Source organism: Myotis daubentonii, chromosome 7, assembly GCF_963259705.1.
Source record: "Myotis daubentonii chromosome 7, mMyoDau2.1, whole genome shotgun sequence".
Lineage (NCBI taxonomy): Eukaryota > Metazoa > Chordata > Mammalia > Chiroptera > Vespertilionidae > Myotis > Myotis daubentonii.
This window is the reverse complement of record NC_081846.1, coordinates 57,013,356-57,034,232: the sequence shown is the minus strand read 5'-3', so window position 1 is coordinate 57,034,232 and position 20,877 is coordinate 57,013,356.

Sequence of the window (20,877 nt, the reverse complement as noted above, 5' to 3'; positions counted from 1 at the left end):
TCTCTCTCATCGTTGATGTTTCTTTCTCTCTCTCTCTCTCTCTCTCTCTCTCTCTCTCTCTCTCTCTCTCCCTCCCTCCCTCTCCCTCCCTGAAATCAATAAAAAAAAAATTTTTTTTAAAGAGAACTTTCATAGGAAATGTTGAAGAACTGAAAGAAAAACACAGACACAAAATTAGGGTGAACAGAACTTCAACTAAAAATACTTAAATGTACAGAATTGTGAACATGATTTTTGCATACAGTATTTCATGAAATCTTCACAAGAACCATGCAAGGTGGTAGCTCTCATTATGCCATTTTACAGATGAGAAAAAGGAACCTCAGAGAAGTTAAGAGGTTCCCAAGGTTTTACAGCTTATTTAAAGGGGAAAATTCAGGAGAAACTAAGATGGCGGCATAGGGAAACACCGAAATTGCTGCCTCCTACAACAACTTCAAAACACAATAAAAGGACAGAACGGACATCATCCAGAACTTACAGGAGGGCTGGCGGAGTGGAAATTCTACAGCTAGAAGGAAAGAGAAAAGCACATTGAGGGTCAGGAGCTGCAGAAGTAAAGTGCAAAGGTACAGAGGCTCGCGTGCGCGGAAAGGGGCTGGTACCTGAGGACGCGGCTGTCTTTTTGAATTGGGAGGGAGTCACAAGCTCTCGACTGCTCTGAACTCCGGTTCCGGGAAGTCTCTGGGGACCCAGGACTCATACGGGGAGAAACTGAACTGTCTGGCAGCTGGCAGAACTGGGAACTCAAGGGCGGCTTTCCCTCAGAGGTGCTTGCAGCAATTGGATTGTCAGGACACTGAGACCCGCGCGGCCCCTTAGGGCAGGGCTGAGGATCTGCCATAGTTCCTTGCTCCGCCCTTTGATTCCCTGAAACCCCGCCCCACCCAGGCTGCAGCAGAGGCTTATGCATATGAATGCCCTGGCCCTTTGCAACCTGAAAATTACCTAACAAACAGCAGCTGGGCCACAGACCCAGAACTTCCAAGAGAAGGCCCAAGGCCCCACAGCAGCTTGCATTGCTTCACAGCTGGGCCTCATCAGGGCACCTCCAAACTCCAAAAAAGGGAGGGGAATCTGCAGTTCTCTTCATAGCTCCTGCTGGGTAACCTCCAAGAGCCAGTGTACCCAGTGGTCAGAAGGGGACCATCCGGATTACAACTCCTCAGATCCATAAGGGACACACCCAGGGGGCAGACTCAGTGAGCACCAAAGCCCCACTGAAGCAAGTCTTGCCCCAGAAGGGTGTCTTCAGCACAGAAGTTCTCCCACTGCAGACACAGCCGATTCTCACTGCCAATTGGCCTGGAGGTCAATTCCTCCCAGTGATCCTACAACAATCAAGGCATAACTACAACAAGATTGTGCACAAAGCCCACAAAGGGGTGCACCAAGAGTGTCCACCTCAGGTAACCGGGGAGGCTGAGCCACTGGGCCCTACGGGACACCTAGCACACAAAACCACTTTACCAACACAGGGAAGCATAAAAAATGCGAGACAAAGAAACAGGTCACAAATGACAGAAATGGAGGAAAGCAAACGACTGGAAATAGAGTTCAAAACCACGTTAATAAGGTTTTTCAAGAATTTTATGGAAACCGCCGATAAATTTAGTGAGACCCTCAAGAAATCTAGTGAGACCCTCGAGGATATGAAAAAGGACCAACTAGAAATTAAGCATACACTGACTGAAATAAAGAATAATATACAGAGATCCAACAGCAGACAAGAGGATCCCAAGAATCAAGTCAAAGATTTGAAATACAAAGAAACAAAAAATACCCAACCGAAAAAGAAACAAGAAAAAAGATTCCAAAAATATGAAGATAGTGTAAGGAGCCTCTGGGACAACTTCAAGCGTACCAACATCAGAATTATAGGCATACCAGAAGAAGAGAGAGGGCAAGATATTGAAAACCTATTTGAAGAAATAATGACAGAAAACTTCCCCTACCTGGTGAAAGAAATAGACTTACAAGTCCAAGAAGCACAGAGAACCCCAAACAAAAGGAACCCAAAGAGGACCACACCAAGACACATCATCATTAAAATGCCAAGAGCAAAAGACAAAGAGAGAATCTTAAAAGCAGCAAGAGAAAGAAAGTCAGTTACCTACAAGGGAGTACCCATACGACTGTCAGCTGATTTCTCAACAGAAACCATGCAGGCCAGAACACAGTGGCAAGAAATATTCAAAGTGATGAATAGCAAGAACCTACAACCAAGATTACTTTATCCAGCAAAGCTATCATTCAGAATAGAAGGTCAGATAAAGAGCTTCACAGATAGCCAAAACCGGTTTGGCTCAGTGGATAGAGCGTCGGCCTGCGGACTGAAAGGTCCCAGGTTCGATTCCGGTCAAGGGCATGTACCTGGGTTGTGGGCACATCCCCAGTAGGAGATGTGCAGGAGGCAGCTGATCGATGTTTCTCTCTCATCGATGTTTCTAACTCTCTATCTCTCTCCCTTCCTCTCTGTAAAAAATCAATAAAATATATTAAAAAAAAAAAAAGAGCTTCACAGATAAGAAAAAGCTAAAGGAGTTCATTACCACCAAACCAGCATTATATGAAATGCTGAAAGGTATTCTTTAAGAAGAGGAAGAAGAAAAAGGAACTCTTACCATTTGCCACAGCATGGATGGAACTGGAGAGCGGATAAATACCACATGATCTCACTCATTTGTGGAATATAATGAACAACATAAACTGATGAACAAGGACTGATCCAGAGACGGAGAGGCATTGATTAGACTGTCGGGCCTTGGAGGGAAGGTAGGGGAGGGTGGGGGTAAGGGGGAAAGATCAACCAAAGGACTTATATGCAAGTATATAGGCCTAACCAATGGACACGGACAACAGGGGAGGCGAGGGCATGAGCGGGGGGGGGGGGGGTGGTAGGGGGTAACGTGGGGATAAAGACACATATGCAATATCTTAATCAATAAAAAATATATTTTAAAAAAAGGAAAATTCTATGGGAATTTTTTTAAATGTTTTTTTTATTGATTTCAAAGAGGGAGAGAGAGATATGATGAGAGAGAATCATCGATAGGCTGTCTCCTGCACATCCCCTACTGGGATTGAGCCTGTAAGTAACTTGGACATGTACCCTGACAGGGAATCGAACTGTAACCTCCTGGTTCTTGGGTTGATGCCAAACCACTGAGCAACACCAGCTCGACATCCCCAGTAATCTTTTAATCCCAAATCTAGAGCTGTCTCTATTACCCCATGAGAACACAGGCTAAAGCTAGATCTTAGAATTCTCCAAAATGAGAGGATCTGGATGTAGTTTTCACTTAAGAAATAGGGCTAAATTTGAAGAGAGAAACCTGGGTATGAAAGGACTGGGTTGGGATTAATCAAATTCCTCAATACAGGAAGAATCATTCAAGTTCAGATTTTCAGATTTTTGTTTAAAAGAGACAATATGGAAGTTTGAAAAACCATGAAAGTGAACCAGGTTGGTATAGATATAAATTCTCAAAAGAAAAATGAAAGCTAAAAAAAAAAAGGAAAATGCTCAAAGGATGTCTCCCTGTGAACAGCCAAAGGCATGAGGCTAGGGAAGATGTCAAGTGCACCTTGGGAGAGCAGCAAGAGCAGTGGATAAACAAAAGGTGACCTCTGCAGTGAAGTATTCATTATCAGATGTAACATGTGGTAACGGAGATGTGGATTTTTCTACACAGGCTTTCCAAATCAGCCTAAATAATTGCAAAGGCATATTTTGAGTGACTTGTATGCCTGTCTTATGAGCAGACATGCCACAGGACCTCAGGCCCACGTTTGCACTGGTGTTTCCAACCCCACTGGCGTCAATCATGAAATTATCAGAGAGCTGTGAGAAAAGAGAAGAGAAAGACTTGACACACAAATGTTCTTCATGAAAAAACGTTGCAGGATAGTTTCAAAAGAATACACAATGTGAGATAATCAAGTCGTCATAGGCTTGCTAAAGTCAAGAACTTGCCCAAGTTATACAAAGCCATATCTATATTAAAACAACAACTTATTATGAGTAAAATAATTTAGGTCAACAGTTTGGGTGCAGAAGGGTCTTTTTATTTATGTTTCTAAAGTGTCTATCAATTATTAGTTTAAGAATCATTAGACTGGAGATAGGGATTTATTCAGCTGCCGATGTTAGCTATTTGAATATAATAGGATTAAGAATATCATTAGCAAAAATGCTAGAGGTCATAAAATGTAAAATGAAAGGTTTTATCATTTCTGCTTATGCAATGGTAGAGACTGAAATTAATTTCTTAAGACATAGGGAAGAGGGTAAAGAAGTGAAGAACAGACGTTGTGCTCCCTGAAGATTTTAGCATAATAAAACATGTCTTAAAATGACACAAAGACAGCTTTCCAAAGAAATGCGGCCAAAGACTTTCAAAAATAAAATAGATATTGTCATAGAAGCATTTAAGGGAGAGCACAGACGAAGAAAACCAAGGGGAACACACCGGGGCAGAAATAGCAAAATCAAGAACAGATGAAATAGAAAGAGAGGCGGTGAGAGCAGAAAAAGGTCACGCAAGAATAAAAACACACCTGTCAGAAATCTAAGGTCTGCGAGAAGAGAGAGGATTGTTGCAAGATTAAAATGGGCAGAACAGGGCAGGAAAAAAAGAGCCTAGAGACAATGGAAGGGTTTAACCAAACGTATCAAGTGCAAGGAAAGATGAAGCAATGAGCATGGCTGCGGGCTGACGAAGAAACAACCGATCTGACAGCAGACATCCTGGGTCAAGCAAGGGGTTCAAAGTGAGCCGGGCTTTGAAGTGAGGAGGCACTGAGGTCTGACAGACATGCCGCTTAGTTCTATCAGGCTTTTAAGAACTGAGCAAACCTCTGTTTTCAATGGCAGGCACTTTAGACAAAGGTGAGAGACCTGTGCAATGAGAAAGGAGCTTGTGATAACATTTTTTAAAGGCAAGAGGGTAGATGTTGAGAACTATATAAGAAGAGAACTATATAAGCATGGAGTAGGAGACAACAGAATACTCAACAAAGCAAAAAAAAAGTTGGAATGTTGTGAAATCACAAGACCTGCCAGGGGCTTAGCAGGGATAAATGACAATGGGAGATCCCTCCACTGTAGTCCTGAAACACACCAAAGGGAGACGCTGGGGTAGGAAATATCAGTCTATTTTTATCATGCCCAAAGGAAGGCCCAATACTGGCACAGCATCTGATTTTTTTTCAAAAGCCATCTGAAATGTAGTTTTGTGTGAAATCTCCTGGGTTTTATATATTGGTTCAACTTTTTTTTTTCTTTTTTTTTTTTACTGTGCAGACCAAACAATTTCAGGCTATGGGTTGAATTTGACCATGACCACCATTTTATATAAGGTGAGTTTTCACCTTGGGTCTGCACAAGGATCTTAAGTTCCTGATGACCTGAGGGGTGTAAGAGTAGGGCTTGCAGCATGTGTATGTGGCGCGGGGGAGGGGGGGGTGGACGGTAGGGAAAGAAGTTAACAACAAGGAGAATCCAGCTGGAAGTGGGAGTCAGAGAAGAAAAGGGAATGGCTTACTTCAGGCGGAGCTCAGCTTTGGTTTCTGCAGGTGGTAGCACTCTGGCAGTTCCTGATAAAATATAAGATTATTCAGAACAAAACAGGAAAATCCAATTATATGGATGGTATGTGTGTATATATATATATTCAAAGGGTCCCCTCGGGAGTTCGACCGGGATACTATGAGTTCGATTGCTTGCTATGAAGTGCGCTGACCACCAGAGGGCAGCAAGGAAGGAAGGAAGGCCCTGGCTGGCAGCTGGAAGGCCCTAATCGGCCCTGATTGCTGGCCAGGCCTAGGGACCCTAACTGTGCACAAATTTCATGCACCAGGCCTCTAGTAGACAAATAAAGAGGGTAGGCCTATAGGATTATTTTTCTTCAAGGTTCAGAGAGGATAGAATAGTAGCTGTCATGTATTGAGAATATACTGTGTATCAGGGGCCTTCCATTATATGACATCTCTAAAATCTATAACAACCCATTTTACAGATGCTGAATGGGTTGTTCAAAGGGGTTAAAACCCAAAGCACCCATGTCCCAGGGCCTGCCTTTATGCTTTTCATTTGACATGGCAATCTTTCCCTAGTCATGAATATCTTGAATGCCAAGATATTATTCAGCAAATGAAGTACAGTAGCCCCCATTATCTGCAGTCCCACTTTTCACAGTTTCAGTTACCTACAGTCAACCATAGTCCAAAAATATTAAATGGAAAACTTCAGAAATATATCATAAGTTTACATTGCTGTTCTGAGCAACATGATGAAACCTTTCTATCTCACTTCATCCAACCTAGGACGTGAATCATCTCTTTATCCAATGTATCCACACTGTATACAGTCCCTTCCCATTAGCCATAGAGTAGGCCTCCCAGTTATCAGATCCACTGTAATAGTATTGTTCAAGTAATCCTTATTTAATAATGCCATTTTCACATAAGTTTTATCACAGTATCATAATAATAAAAGGCTAATATGCAAATGGTCATCATGCCATGACGCCGTAATGACCAATCAGCAGGTACCTGAGGCTGTGTGATGCCTGGCTGGGGCGGGGGACTCAGGCTGTGCCCCCCCCCCCCAGCGGGACTTGACAGGGGACCTCAGGCTGTGCCCCTTATCCCAGTGCCAGGCCTGAGAACCTCAGGCCGCACCCCCCACCTTGGCGCCAGGCCAGGGGACCTCAGGCCACACCCCCCAGCACCGGGTCAGGGGACCTGAGGCTGCACCAGGGAACCTGAGGCTGTACCCCCTGCCCAGTGGGACAGGGGACCTAAGGCTGCACACCCTGCCCAACACTGGGCCAGGGGACCTGAGGCTGCACTTCCTGCTTAGCAGGGCTTGACGGGCGTGGGGCCGGCCAGGTCTGGATCTCGCCCAATGGGGTTGGGGCCAGCCGGGTCTGAGTCTTCTGTGATTTTGAAGCGCATGCGGGTGGGCGGGGACTTGACTCTAGGTCCCATGGTGCGCCCCAGACTCTGACTGGAGAGAGATTTTCATATACATTTTACTAATTTTCTTTCATCTCTGACACTTCTATTATAGAGAAAGGGCAAATAGCAATATTAAAATATTTCCTCTAATTCCCTTTAAATGTGCACAAATTTCGTGCACTGGGCCAATAGTATTGTTATAATTATTCCATTTTATTGTAAGCTATTGTTGTTAATCTCTTACTGTGCCTAATTTATAAGTTAAATTTTATCAGAGCTATGTATTATAGGAGAAAACATTATATATAGGGTCTTGGAACATAACTCACGTGAATAAAGGGTGACTTGCTTTACTGCATGGATGAATCTTGACAACATTAAGTGAAAGAATCCAGTCACAAAGGACCGTTTATATGAAATGTCCAAAATAGGCAAATCTGGACACAGAAGATAGATGAGAGGTTGCCTAGGGCTGGGTGGGAAGGAGAGACTTGGGGGTGGCAGCTAAAGAATATGGGTTTCTTTTCAGAGTAATTAAGGTGTTTCTGGAATGCTTTTGAAATATTTTATTTTAATTACCTAAATCTTGGGCTTTAAATTGATATATCCAAGTAGGTTAGTAGCTGTGTAAGACTCTAGGTCTTTGACAAAGCCATGCTGAGGAGTGTGGGGTGCAAGGCCGTCCCCCTTTCTTTCCTTAGACCTCTCAGGCTTACCCCACATCCATATTTCTCTTTCTCCAACAGGAGCAGGCTCAGCTTGAAGTCAGGAACAAAGGAGAAAGGTCTGTAACCTGCCCACCTTTACCACTATTGCCGATGGAAACAAACAAATAGGTTTGAAACAAGGTGCCATTTATATTTTTTAAATTACTTTAGACAAAATGTCATTGAGGAATCTTCCTTTTTCCAAGTCCATTACTGAACTATAATGGGAGCAAGTACAACTGTTTTATTTAGGACTTTGGGGAAGTGACAGGCATTCAGAAATGAATGGCTTGATTTCTACCAAAGGGAAGAAGAAAAAGATTTTCTGAAACTGACAGATGAACAATATTTGGAGTCTTTGGTGAGCTCCACATTGACACATTGATTTGCCTTCCTCACCTATATCAGTAGATTGTCCAATGACCATTTTGCACAATATAAAAGTTAATATGGGCCTTATGTTTAGGAAACATTTGTTTCCATAAGAAGACTTTCTAGTCCATATCATATCACAATAAAATCACAATGAACTTGATACTGTACTATGGTTATATTCTTAGGAAATATATACTGAAATATTTAGAGGTAGAGGGTCATGAACCTCAGATGGTTCAGAAACAAAATTAGAAATAGATTAGATTAGATTAGATAGATAGATAGATATAGATGGAAGATAAAAAGATGATAAATTCATATAGAATAAAAGATTAACTATAGATTAATCTGATGAAGAGCACAAATAACTCCTTGTGCTATTTTTATTTTTATAATTTTTAAAAGTTTTAAATCATTTCTAAATCAAGGGTTAAAAATAAAAAAGATTCTAGGCCAGAGACTAAGAATACACTGTTGCTTCTCAAATGTTAACACATCCAGAATATAACTGGCCCACATCTGATATTACTTTATTTTTCCATAATTACTTTAAATTGATTATATATTAATATGATTGAAAAATCTGAGCACTATAAAAAGGCAGATACTGAGAACTGTCACTCTGCCCCTTTCCCATCAACTCAGTTATCTCTCACACCACATTTATGAGTTTCTGATTTACCTTTCCAGTGATTGTGCATGCAAATAGGAGTCTATATTATTCCCCCTTCCTCACACTAAATGGGGTGTGCTGTGCACACCAACCTCTGATTTGCTTTGGTCACACAAAAGTGTGTCATGTAGATCCCTCCATTCTGATATCACTGCAGGATGCTCTCTCTATTTGTAAAGAAATGGATATAATAACCACGTCCTTTAGGTATACAGAATGTACACCCAACCCTACTGCTTGTCCAGGGGTTAAATTAAATGTGCTTTGAATTTATGCTTTACAAATAACTAGAAAAGTCCACTTTTAAGGATGTGTCAGAGGTCAAATTCAAAATGTTTAGACACTTTCTTCCATATTCTGACCAGTTTTGAATATCAAGGAACAATAAAACTTCAAATATTTTCTTGAAAGAACACTAACCACAGAGTTACTGACATTTTCATGGTTCCCCTTTAAATGCCTTATTCTGGGAGTTTTCAGACTATAATTGTTTTCTGTTTCGCTCTTTACTCTATATGGCTGCAGCACAGAACTGCCAGGGGGATTACGTTTGGAAAAAAAAAAAAAAGCTCCGAAATTTTTGAAATATTATGACCATATGAAACACTTCTTTTCTGTCTGCAGTGCAATTCAATTCAGTTCAACAGACACTTGGCCTTGTACAAACCACTGAGCTTTTAAAGATGGATAAGAAATTGGTCCTGAAAAAATTTTTTAATTAAATTACTTTTTTAAAAAATTGGTCCTGGCCTCAAGATCCTTACAAGTGCAGCAAAGGGCCACTTAACAACAGGGACATGTTCTCAGAAATATGTCCTTAGGAAATTTTGTGGTGCGAACATCAAAGAGTGCACCTACACATACCTAGATGGTGTAGCCTACTACACACCCAGGCTGCATGGTGTAGCCTGTGGTTCCTAGGCTACAAGCCTGTACAACATTTATTATATTAAATACTGTAGGTAATCTTAACATAATATAAGTATTTGTGTATTTAAACATAACTAATCATTGAAAAGGTACAATAAAAATATGGTATACTAGTAAAAGATAAAAATGGGCCCAGCAGGTGTGGTTCAGTGGTTGAGCATCAACCTATGAACCAGGAGGTCATGGTTCAATTCCTGATCAGAGCACATGTCTGGGTTGCAGGCTGGATCCCCAGTAGGGGGCATGCAGGAGGCAGCCAAATCAATGATTCTCTCTCATCAATGATGTTTCACACTCTCTCTCTCCCTCTTTTCCTTCTTCTCTGAAATCAATAAAAATATATATATATTTTTAAAAACTGATAAAAATGGTACACCAGTGTAGGGCACTTGCCATGAATGGAACCTACATGACTAGAAATTGATCTGGGTGAGTCAGTGAGTGGTAAGTGAATGTGAAGGCCTAGGGCAGCGATTTTCAACTAGTGTGCTGCAAGAATTGCTAAAACATGCAATACATGACTGTTTAGTTAAGGGCACCGAACTCTTTTCCTTAGATCAGCGGTTCTCAACCTGTGGGTCGCGACCCTTTCTCAGGGGTCACCTAAGACCATCGGAAAACACATATATAATTACATATTGTTTTTGTGATTAATCACTATGCTTTAATTATGTTGGTATACTAGTAAAAGATAAAAATTTGTAACAATGAAAATACATCCTGCATATCAGATATTTACATTACGATTCATAACAGTAGCAAAATTACAGTTATGAAGTAGCAACGAAAATAATTTTATGGTTGGGGGTCACCACAACATGAGGAACTGTATTAAAGGGTCGCGGCATTAGGAAGGTTGAGAACCACTGCTTTAGATTATCAAATAAAAAAATGACAACAGCTGAACACAACAATAGCCATCCAGTGTGAATGAATCAAAATTATGCCTATTTTTTATCAGATGGGAAAAATACATGTTTTTTGGTGTGCCCCAGAATTAGTATATGTGTGTCATGAGATGAAAAAGGTTGAATATTGCTGGCCTATGGAATTACTGTACACAACTATAGACTTTATAAACAATGCACACTTAGACTCAATAAATTTATAAACAATAAAGTCAAGCACAAGAGAAGACCATGCAATCAGGAGACATGGTAAAGAAGAGATGCACGAGGCTGCTGCCAACATAACATGGGATACTCTTTTACAGCAAACTTTTTTTAATAAGTAAAAAGAGTACACTCTAAAATAATGATAAAAAGTATAATTTAGCCCTAACCAGTTTGGCTCAGTGGATGGAGCATCGGCCTGCGAACTGAAAGGTCCCAGGTTCGATTCCTGTCAAGGGCATGTACCTTGGTTGTGGGCACATACCCCCTAAGGAGGTGTGCAGGAGGCAGTTGATCAATGTTTCTCTCTCATCGATGTTTCTAACTCTCTATCCCTCTCCCTTCCTCTCTGTAAAAAATCAATAAAATATATATATATTTTAAAAAGTATAATGTAGTAAATACATAACCCAATAACATAGTTGTTTATTATCATTATCTCATTATCAAGTATTACGTATTGTACATAGTTGTGTGTGCTATACTCTTATACAATGGGCAATGCAGGTTTGTTTACCCAGCATCACCACAAACATGGGGGCAATGCATTGTGCTGTGAGGTTATGATGACCACAAGGTCACTAGGCAATAGAAAATTTTCAGCTCCATTATAACCTACTAGAGGCCCGGCGCATGAAATTTGTGTGTGGGTATGGGTAGGCCCGGCGCATGAAATTTGTGTGTGGGTATGGTCCCTAGGCCTGGCCTGTGATGTGATCAGGGCCATCTTCCCCAGCTGCTGGCAGCTGGCACCGCCCCCTGTCACCACCCACCTCCGATTCCCCATTTGCCATCAGGCGATCGGAGCCTGCCGGCTGGGGGGAGGGACCAAGAGGTCAGTTGTTCCTGCCCACTCCCTGGGCCCACCCCCACCATGGGTTACCCTCTGTGTGTGGGGCAACCAGCAGGGCAGGGGCCTTGGCCTGGTGCCACCCATCCCTGGTTCCCTGTTAGCCATTGGGTGATGGGAGCCTATGGGCCGGGGAAAAGGACCAAGAGGTGGTTAGTGCACCTCATAGTGACTGGTCCAGTGGTCGTTCTGTGTTTAGGGTCAATTTGCATATTACCCTTTTATTATATAGGATGGGACCACCATTGTCTGTGTGGTCCATGATTGACTGGAACATCATTATGCACTATTTGACTGTAATGTCTCTTTCATGTGAAAATTGCTACACTGTATAGATAGGCACTGCAGGAGCTCAAAAGGACTCCTAGCCCTGCCTCATGAGAGAAAATGATCTAAATTGTAGACATGAGTAAAAGCTGAAGAGAAATGGGAGGGCAGGGCAGCGGAGGTAAAGGCCATGAAGTTTCATGAGGACATGAAGTACCCAGTGTAGGGGGGGGGGGGGGATATGGCAAATAGCTCGGTGTCATTAGAGTTCCAGACGGTAAACAGCAGAAGTTGTGAGTGAAAAGGGTGACCTTTGCATGGCCTGCCAAGGGGCTGGGACTTGACCCTGGGCAGCTGTTAAAGGAAGCAGCTTGGGCAGGTTTGCTTGTGAGAAGGCTTATCTTGGCTTTGATGTGACTGGTGGATTTAAGAAAGAGATCAATCCATAGGCAGAGAGCCATAGGAATGGAGACCAGGTTGCAGGGTGGGGGAGACATAGTTTTAAAAGTTTGGGCACAAAGAGTGCAGGGTTTGATGATGATTGGCTGTTGGTGGGAGAAAAGTAGGAAGACCCTGGGTTTCTAACTGGTGTGACTCAGGAATGTGGCTCCACTAAATGAAACAGGGAAACAGAGAAGGTGGGAGGCAGTGATGAGTTCTGGCTGGGTCGTATGGAGCTTGAGGCTAGCAGGCAGAGGCAGCTATGACTCGGATGACCAGAGGAGAGTCCTGGTATTAAAGATGTAGATTTGGACATTGTATTTGTTTCCTGAGGCTATAATAAATTATGCCCCTCCCCCCAAAAGTGGCTTAAAAACACACAAATTTATTCTCTGCCAGTTCTGGAGGCCAGAGTTCTGAAATCCATCTCACTGAGCTAAAAATCAAGGTGGCAGCAGGGCTGTTCCTTCAAGAGGCTCTGGGAAGAACCCTTTCCTTAACTTTTCCTACTTCTGGAGCCCACCTCTATTCCTTGGCTCTTCCTCCATCTTCAAAGCCAGCATTGTCGACTCCTGCCTCCCTTTTGTAAGGACACATGATTACACTGAATTTACCTGGGTAACCCAGAATAATCTCCCCATCTCAAGAGGCTTAACTTAAACACATCTGCAAAGTCCCTTTTGCCAAATAAGGTAACACTCACAGGTTCCAAAGATTAGGACCTGAATATATATGGGGCCGTTATTCAGCCCACTACATTTGTTGTTTGCATAATGTTAGAGTAAATGCAATCAAAGGATGCACGCCTATGGTGAGAAGAGCATTAGATGGAGAACAGAGGGCCGGGAACACCAACGTTAAGGGAGTGAGCAATGGAAGAAGAAACCCAAAGGAGATGGAGAAAGAAGTCTGACAGGAGGGGAGTACCAGGAAAGAGCTGGTGTCACAGAGGTGGGGAGTAGGGAGTAACAGGGGAGGGAATGGTCAACAGATGAAGTCGGGTACCCCATCCGGAGTTCCTGGTCATCGTTTCCATGGCAGCATCAGCGAAGTACCGGAGGTAGAACACACATGGCAGTGATTAGCAGTACTAGGCAATGAGGAAGTTGGCTAAGAAGAGAAGGAAAGAGATGTGCTAGCAACTAGAAAAAATGCAGACAGATGGGAAGTTAGTTTTATTCTGCTTGGTTTCTAAGAAGGTGTGAGTCTGTGGCATACTTGCAGGCAGTCAAGAAACAGCCCACAGCCCTGGCTGTGAGAGGTTGCCAGTTTGATTCCTGGTTAGAGCACATGCCCCGGTTGTGGGCTTGATCCCTGGTAGGGAGTGTGCAAGAGGCAGCTAATCAATGTTTTACTCTCACATCAATGTTTCCCTCTCTCTCCCTCTCCCTTCCTCTCTCTCTAAAATAAAAAAATCAATAGACTATTGAAAGAAGGAAAGAGCCCACAGAGGGGAGAGGCTAAAAATTTGTGGAGGAGAGGGAATACCTAGTAGAACGAGGTCCCCAAATAGGCTGATGGATGTGAATTTCAGGGGCAAAGATAAACAAAATTTGAAATAGGCCCATCCTTTGATCCAGCTTCTAGGAACTTATCTTATATACTAGAGGCCCGGTGCACAAAAATTTGTGCACTCGGGGGTAGGGGGTCCCTCAGCCCGGCCTGTGCCCTTTCGCAGTCTGGGACCCCTTGGGGGTGACCACTTGCTGGCTTAGGCCTGCTCTCCGGGGGATTGGGCCTAAGATGGCAATCAGACATCCCTCTGGCAGCCCAGCAGCCCTCGGGGGATGTCCATTTGCCAGCAGGGAGCAGACCTAAGTTGCAGTCAGACATCCTTAGTGCTGCTGAGGAGGCAGGAGAGGCTCCCACCACCAATGCTGTACTGGCAGCCATCAGCCTGGCTTGTGGCTGAGCAGAGCTCCTCCATGTGAGAGCTGACTGACCACCAGAGGGCAGCTCCTGCATTGAGCATCTGCCCCCTGGTGGTCAATGTGTGTCATAGTGACCAGTCATTCCCAGTCATTCTGCTGTTAGGGTCAGTTTGCATATTACCCTTTTACTATATAGGATAGAGGCCTGGTGCACAGGTGGGGGCCGGCTGGTTTGTCCTGAATGGTGTCCCGGATCAGGGTGGGGGTCCCGCTTGGGTGCCTGGCCAGCCTGGATGACAGGCTGATGGCTGTTTGCAGCTGGTCACACCCCCTTCAGGGTAGGGGTCCCCACTGGGGTGCCTGGCCAGTCTGGGTGAGGGGCTGAGGGCCGTTTTCAGGCTGGCGGGCGACTGAAGCTCCAGCCTCTCCTTTTTTTCTGTTTTTTTGTTTTGTTTTGTTTTGTTTTGTTTTTTAATTCTGGGATTTATTTACCTTCTATAGCTGTCACTGGAGCTGAGAGCCGGCTCCAGCTCTGAGGCCCGGCTCCAGCTCTGAGGCTGCGGCTGGCTGAAAGCAGGTATCTGGGTTTGTTTAGCTTCTATATTTGAAACATTGTTGCCATCACTGCGGCTCCAGCTCTGAGGCTGCAGCTGGCTGAAAGCAGGTATCTGGGTTTGTTTAGCTTCTATCTTTGAAACATTGTTGCCATCACTGCGGCTCCAGCTCTGAGGCTGCAGCTGGCTGAAAGCAGGTATCTGGAGCTTGTTTAGCTTCTATAATTGCAACTTTGTTGCTTAGAGTGTAGCTTAGAGCAGGGCAAGGCAGGCGGGGAACGTTGGCTTCCTCAGTCACTGGAGCCAGCAAACCTCATGTTTGCTTCAGCTGCATGCCTGCCGGCCGCTATTTTTGTTGGCAGTTAATTTGCATATCCTGCTGATTAACCAATGGGAAGCATAGCAGAGGTACGGTTAATTACCATGTTTGTCTATGATTAGATAGGATATATAAAAAAATCTTACCCCCCCCCAAAAAAAATCTTTAAAAATGCTCACATAAGAGAAAAATGTACAAGATTCTTGAAAGGCAACGAGATATGTACAAGAATGTTCAAGGCAGTGTTGCTTATAATAGGGTAAATTTGAAACAGCTTACATGTATATCAGCAAAGAATTAATTAAACTTTGGAGTTGAGAAAGCTTTTAAATCTTGGAGTGGAAAGGTTTCCCTATATATATGATTTCCAGACATCATAAAAGAAGGTGTTACAGAATTGATAAAAAGCAGACAGCTTCTGAAGACCCCATAAACAAGTAAAGACTGAAAAACACATTTAAAGTCTGATATATAAAGAATTACTTCAAATTTATTTTTAAATGACAATCAAGCAGAAAAATGGACAAAATCTATAAACTCAAGCCATTCGTAGGAGATAAAAATCATATACCATAGCTAATAAAAATATTTTAATGATCAATCTCATTAGGGATGAGAGATATGCAATAAAATACCATTATTTTACCTATAAAATCAACAAAAATTAGAAAGATTGATATCTGTTGGTAAGATTATGAAGAAAAAGATACTTTCAAACATGGTTGGTAGAATTTAAGTATATATAACAGTTTTAGAGAGCAATTTGAAAGTATCTAGCAACATTTTAAATGTACCTGTCTTTTGACTCTGTAATTCCACTTCTAAGAATCTTTCTGTACATATACAAAAATATGAATAAATGTTACTTTTACCTGAATGTCCATTAAAAGAAGAATAGTTAGATACCTTATGTAGCAAGTATATAATGGAATGCTGGGGAGCTATTAAAAAGAATTAGATCTAGATGTAATAAATTATATACTGTAGGTTTATAATATTTATGTAAACAAAAAACACATACAGTTAAATTCTGGGTATAGCATAATCCCATTTTGGGAAACAAAAACTATTTCTACGAACTAGACAAAAGAGGGATTCAGTAAAACACACATCAACGTGGATGAATCTCAGAGGCATTGTATTCAGTGAAAGGAGCCACACTCAATAGGCTGCATACTGTGTGGTTCCATTTATCTGACCCCCTGGAAAAAGCAAAGCTATAGGAACAGAAAACAGGTGGCCAGGGCTGGGGTCAGAAAAAGGTCACCATAATAAAAGCGCAAATGAGGTGTTTCGTGACAATAGAAATGTTACAAATCTCAATTGTGATGTTGGTTCCACTATATGCATTTGTGCATTACAAGGGGTGAGTTTGTGAATTGTATGTGAATTTTACTTCAATATATCTGACTCTTTGAAAAGTTCATAACGATTCCTAGTTCACTGTTGATAATAGTTACCCTTGGAGAATGGGAGTGAGGGAGTATGGGAAGGGAAGAATGTTTCACTTTTTATACTTCTATATAATTTGGGTTCTTTTTAGTGAGCATATACTACTTTTGTAATTTTAAGAAGGTTTGATAAGTATGACATGCTCAAACAATGTTGGACGGTAGATAAAAGAGTCAGTAGTTGGGGCCTCAATTTTCTCAATAAAATAGGTCAACTGGTGAGAGTGCAGGGGAATGGGTGTTGGGGCGGCAGGGAATTTAAGGAAGGGGCAGAAGTCTGGAATAACTTCTAAGAGGTATGACGAGGAAGGACACCGAGGTTCACTGGAAAGTGCTGTCAAGGACGGGGGTTACACATGCCCTCAGGAGCTGGGCCATGAGGCGAATGTGAGAAGGGGAGGAGGGGGCTTCCGCAAACTGGGGCAGGCAGGATTATCCATCGTGGGTCTGGTGACTACCACAGCCCAGTGTCACCATGATGCCCAGAGAAGGCAAGAGTACCGCTCTTTAGATGAAATCATCCCATTGGAAGTAGTGGCAACTAATTAAATGTTTCCAGTGCCGTCCAGGCCAAAACAAAACCTAACAGCCCATTGCTTAGCTGGGGTGCGGGGGTGGGGTGGGGAGTCAGGGTGGGTTGTCCATACGTTTTTCTAATATTACTCTAGGTATTTTTTAGTCCCCTGTTTACAGCCCAATACCTTTTGAAAAAGAATTTTTTTAATGTTGACATTATTGCTGGTGTCCACCTTTTTCCCCACTTTGCCCAACTCCATCTACCCTCACCTCCCCCTCCCTTGGCCTTAACCACGCTATTGTCCGTGTCCATCGGATATGCATATATGTTCTTTAGCTAATCCCTTTAGCTCAACACCGTTTAACTCACTAAATCTTGTGCTTAGAGGGAGGTGAGATACATTTCAGAATAACAATCAAAATCATTGCTCAGTTGTAATGTTCAAAACATACCTTTTTAAAACAATAGTTTTGAAATTAATGCTTTCAATGCCCAGAGTCAGGTCCTTGAGAGAGAAGAGGGCTCTTTGTGCTCTAAAAACCCTCTGAGATCTCTAGCACAGGAGCCTGGCTCCCTTTGAGACTTAGGGGAAGGAATTCTGCAAGATGGAGGAAAGAGAGTTTGACCACTTGGTGGATGGGGTGAGGAGGTGTAGCTTTGGACACTTAGGACCTGTTTTCCTCCTGAATCCTTGGGAGGAGGCTGCCTCTTCCAAGCCCCTTGCCAGCATTCGTGTAGCGACCTCAGTAAGACAAATGTAGACAGAAAGAGGGCCCGAGCTAGCCTCTCCTTTGATAGGCCTCTCTGACTCTCAAGAGACCTGGGTGATACCAGCATTTCCCACAGGCCTCACAGCAGATGGAGAAGATGAGCCGAGAAGGTGGCCTGCAAGGCAGCGGGTCACCATGGTGAGCGAGGAAACAACCCCGCAGGGCCTCAGAGTGTACCGTCCAGAGCCTGGTAGACCTCAGGTTACCCATGTAACCTGTTAGCCAACTGTTTCCATAACTGGGCGTTCATCTAACGCAGCCCCACAGGCATGTTATATTGAGTGATATGTTTACATGGAGTACTAACATAATTACACATTGATTAATAGCATTGGTTATTTTCTCATGTTTGTCAGATTTTAACAAAATTAGGATCCATGCTTAATATTAACTCTGTACTGTACTGCTTACTTTGTTTCCTATTAAACACGCATATAAACTTCTTCCCAATTTTTTAGTTGCTGAAAAGAAACATCTTATCTTTTTAAACAATTTGTCTTTAAACAGTTAAAGATGGACCCAAGCTACCAGGGTAACCCATTCTCTGCATTTTTACTTGACATTCAAAATGAGGTCACAGAGAAAACTGTTTGTTCAACATAAACACCTCTTTTCTTTTTTAAGTCTCCAGAGAAAATTACTACCCAGGAATGATTTTTTTAAAACTTGTTTTCATTTTCCCTGTGCCAGACTAAGTATTCCTGAGAGAAAGCAGACCTTGTCAGGGAATACAGACTCAGTGCTATAATATGCAATTCTGAGTAAATTCACATTTTTCCTATGGAGAGGAGTGGAAAACAGGCTACAAGAGAATCTGAGTTGACTCCTAGTTAATCTTTAGTTTTTACAACACATTAGCCTGCCTTTTCTCTTTAATGATTTAAGTGTATGATACCAAGCTTTCTTGTCAAATAAACTAAAAGTCTGGCTTAATTCTATCTTCAAGTTTGTAGCTAATATTTACCTGCGGCCTGGAGGAAGAGGTCACATGGGTCGTGGTGGGATGCATTTCTACACATATCATCTGACGCTGTGGGAAATGGTCATATGGTTACTGCCACTTTAAATGGTCAGGTCTGCCTACCGGAGGAGGTTCTTTTTGTTTTCCCAGCAATGTCCACTCCTTTTCTCTAATTTTTCTTTTACTTTGCTGTTGGAGACTTCTGCAAGATCTGAGGCTGCATAGGGCCTAGTCTGGGAATTGACAGACAGAGGGAAATCCTGTGTAAATGACTTTGATATCCTTGATGCAGTGGAGGAAGTGCTCAGTTATCCCTGTAGAGAGGGGAGAGATTTAGTGAGGGAAACCACAGGCGATATAGAAGTCCTTCATATTCTCCTTGGGTTCCTGTCGTGATGTGCGTGCATTTATGTCACACAGCAGGGTGCTGACTGCACACGCCCCCGGGTCTGATAGGAGAGACAGCCGGGCTTGCTGTCCTAGCTCCCTGGAGCCTTCAAAACTGGGAAGGCTCTTCAGGAAAAATTCTGAGACCCACCAAGTCTCCTGACTAGGCAGGCTTGTTTTATACTTTAAACCAGGGATATTACTTTTGTGTTGTTGTTATATCCAATTACCACAAATTTCGTGTCTTTAAAAAATGCAATCAGCTATCTTTTTCAAAAAATATATTTTTATTGCTCTAGCTCAGTGATGGCGAACCTTTTGAGCACGGCGTGTCAGCATTTTGAAAAACCCTAACTTAACTTTGGTGCCATGTCACATATAGCAATTTTTTGATATTTGCAACCATAGTAAAACAAAGATTTATATTTTTGATATTTATTTTATATATTTAAATGCCATTTAACAAAGAAAAATCAACCAAAAAAATGAGTTCCCGTGTCACCTCTGACACGCGTGTCATAGGTTCGGCCTAGCTGGTTTGGCTCGGTGGATAGCGTGTCGGCTTGCAGACTGAAGGGTCCAGGGTTTGATTCCAGTCAAGGACACCTGCTCTGACTGGGAATCAAACTGTGACCTCCTGGTTCATAGATCAATGCTCAACCACTGGGCCACACCAGCCAGGCACAGTCGGCTGTCTGACAGCCTTGGAGAGCAGATGTCCAAATGGGTCTCAGGCCAATAATCAAGGTGTCCCGGGGCTGTGCTCCTCTCTGGAGACTCTCGAGGAAGATCTATTGTCTTGCCTCTTCCAGCTTCTAGAGGTCGCTTGAATCCTCCGTCTTGATCTTGAAAGCGCGTCACTCCAACTTTTCCACTTCGGTCGTCACATCTCCTCTTTCTAACTTTGATCCAGTTGCCTCCCTTTTCTAGGAACTTTGTGAATGCATTGGCCCAATAATCCTAATTAACCTTTGCGTCACACACTGTTAAATGAATCGCATCAGCAAGGTCCCCTTTCCCTTGGAAAGTGGCACAGTCACAGGATTCGGGGGTGAGGACATGGACATGGACACTGTTCAGCCTACACACCAGGGCCGGCCATGCTGCCTCAGACCTGGGACTGACCTTGGCCTCCTGTCACCATAGCGGGTCTGCAGCAGCCCCTCAGTGCACCTTCCGCCTGACCCTTGACCCCCTCCACAGCTTGCTCCTGCTCTAATGTCCCAGCAGCCAGGACATCGCTGAACAGCCACGGAGAAGAGCTGTCAGTCCCAGCGAAGAACCCACAGAATCGTTTTAACCCACATGAAATGATATGGTGAATAAGCATGAATTATGATACAACCAAAATATTATGTTTGTTTTCTACTGTCCTGGAAAACTGTGTTCAGAGAAGGGGTGATCCTGTCCTCGCCGTGTCCCAAAGGAGGCACTATTAGCATTTCAAGCAGGACAATTTTTAGGATATCTAGCATCCTCTAAAGGCCAGTAGCACCTTCCCCACTGATCATTGTGATGGTCCAAACCCTGCCACACGTTTCCTGACGATCCCTGGGGAGGAGATGTCAGGCAGCCCCTGGCTTCTCTGTCCTCTCTCAGGCCCTCTGGGAGTAGTTGTTTTCTGGTCCCTTTGGGTCACACACAGTCTCTGTCAGTAATCAGGATGCCTGATACGATGCAAGAACCAGAACTCGATGGGTTTCAAGCTGCTGCTGGGAAATCCTGCAAC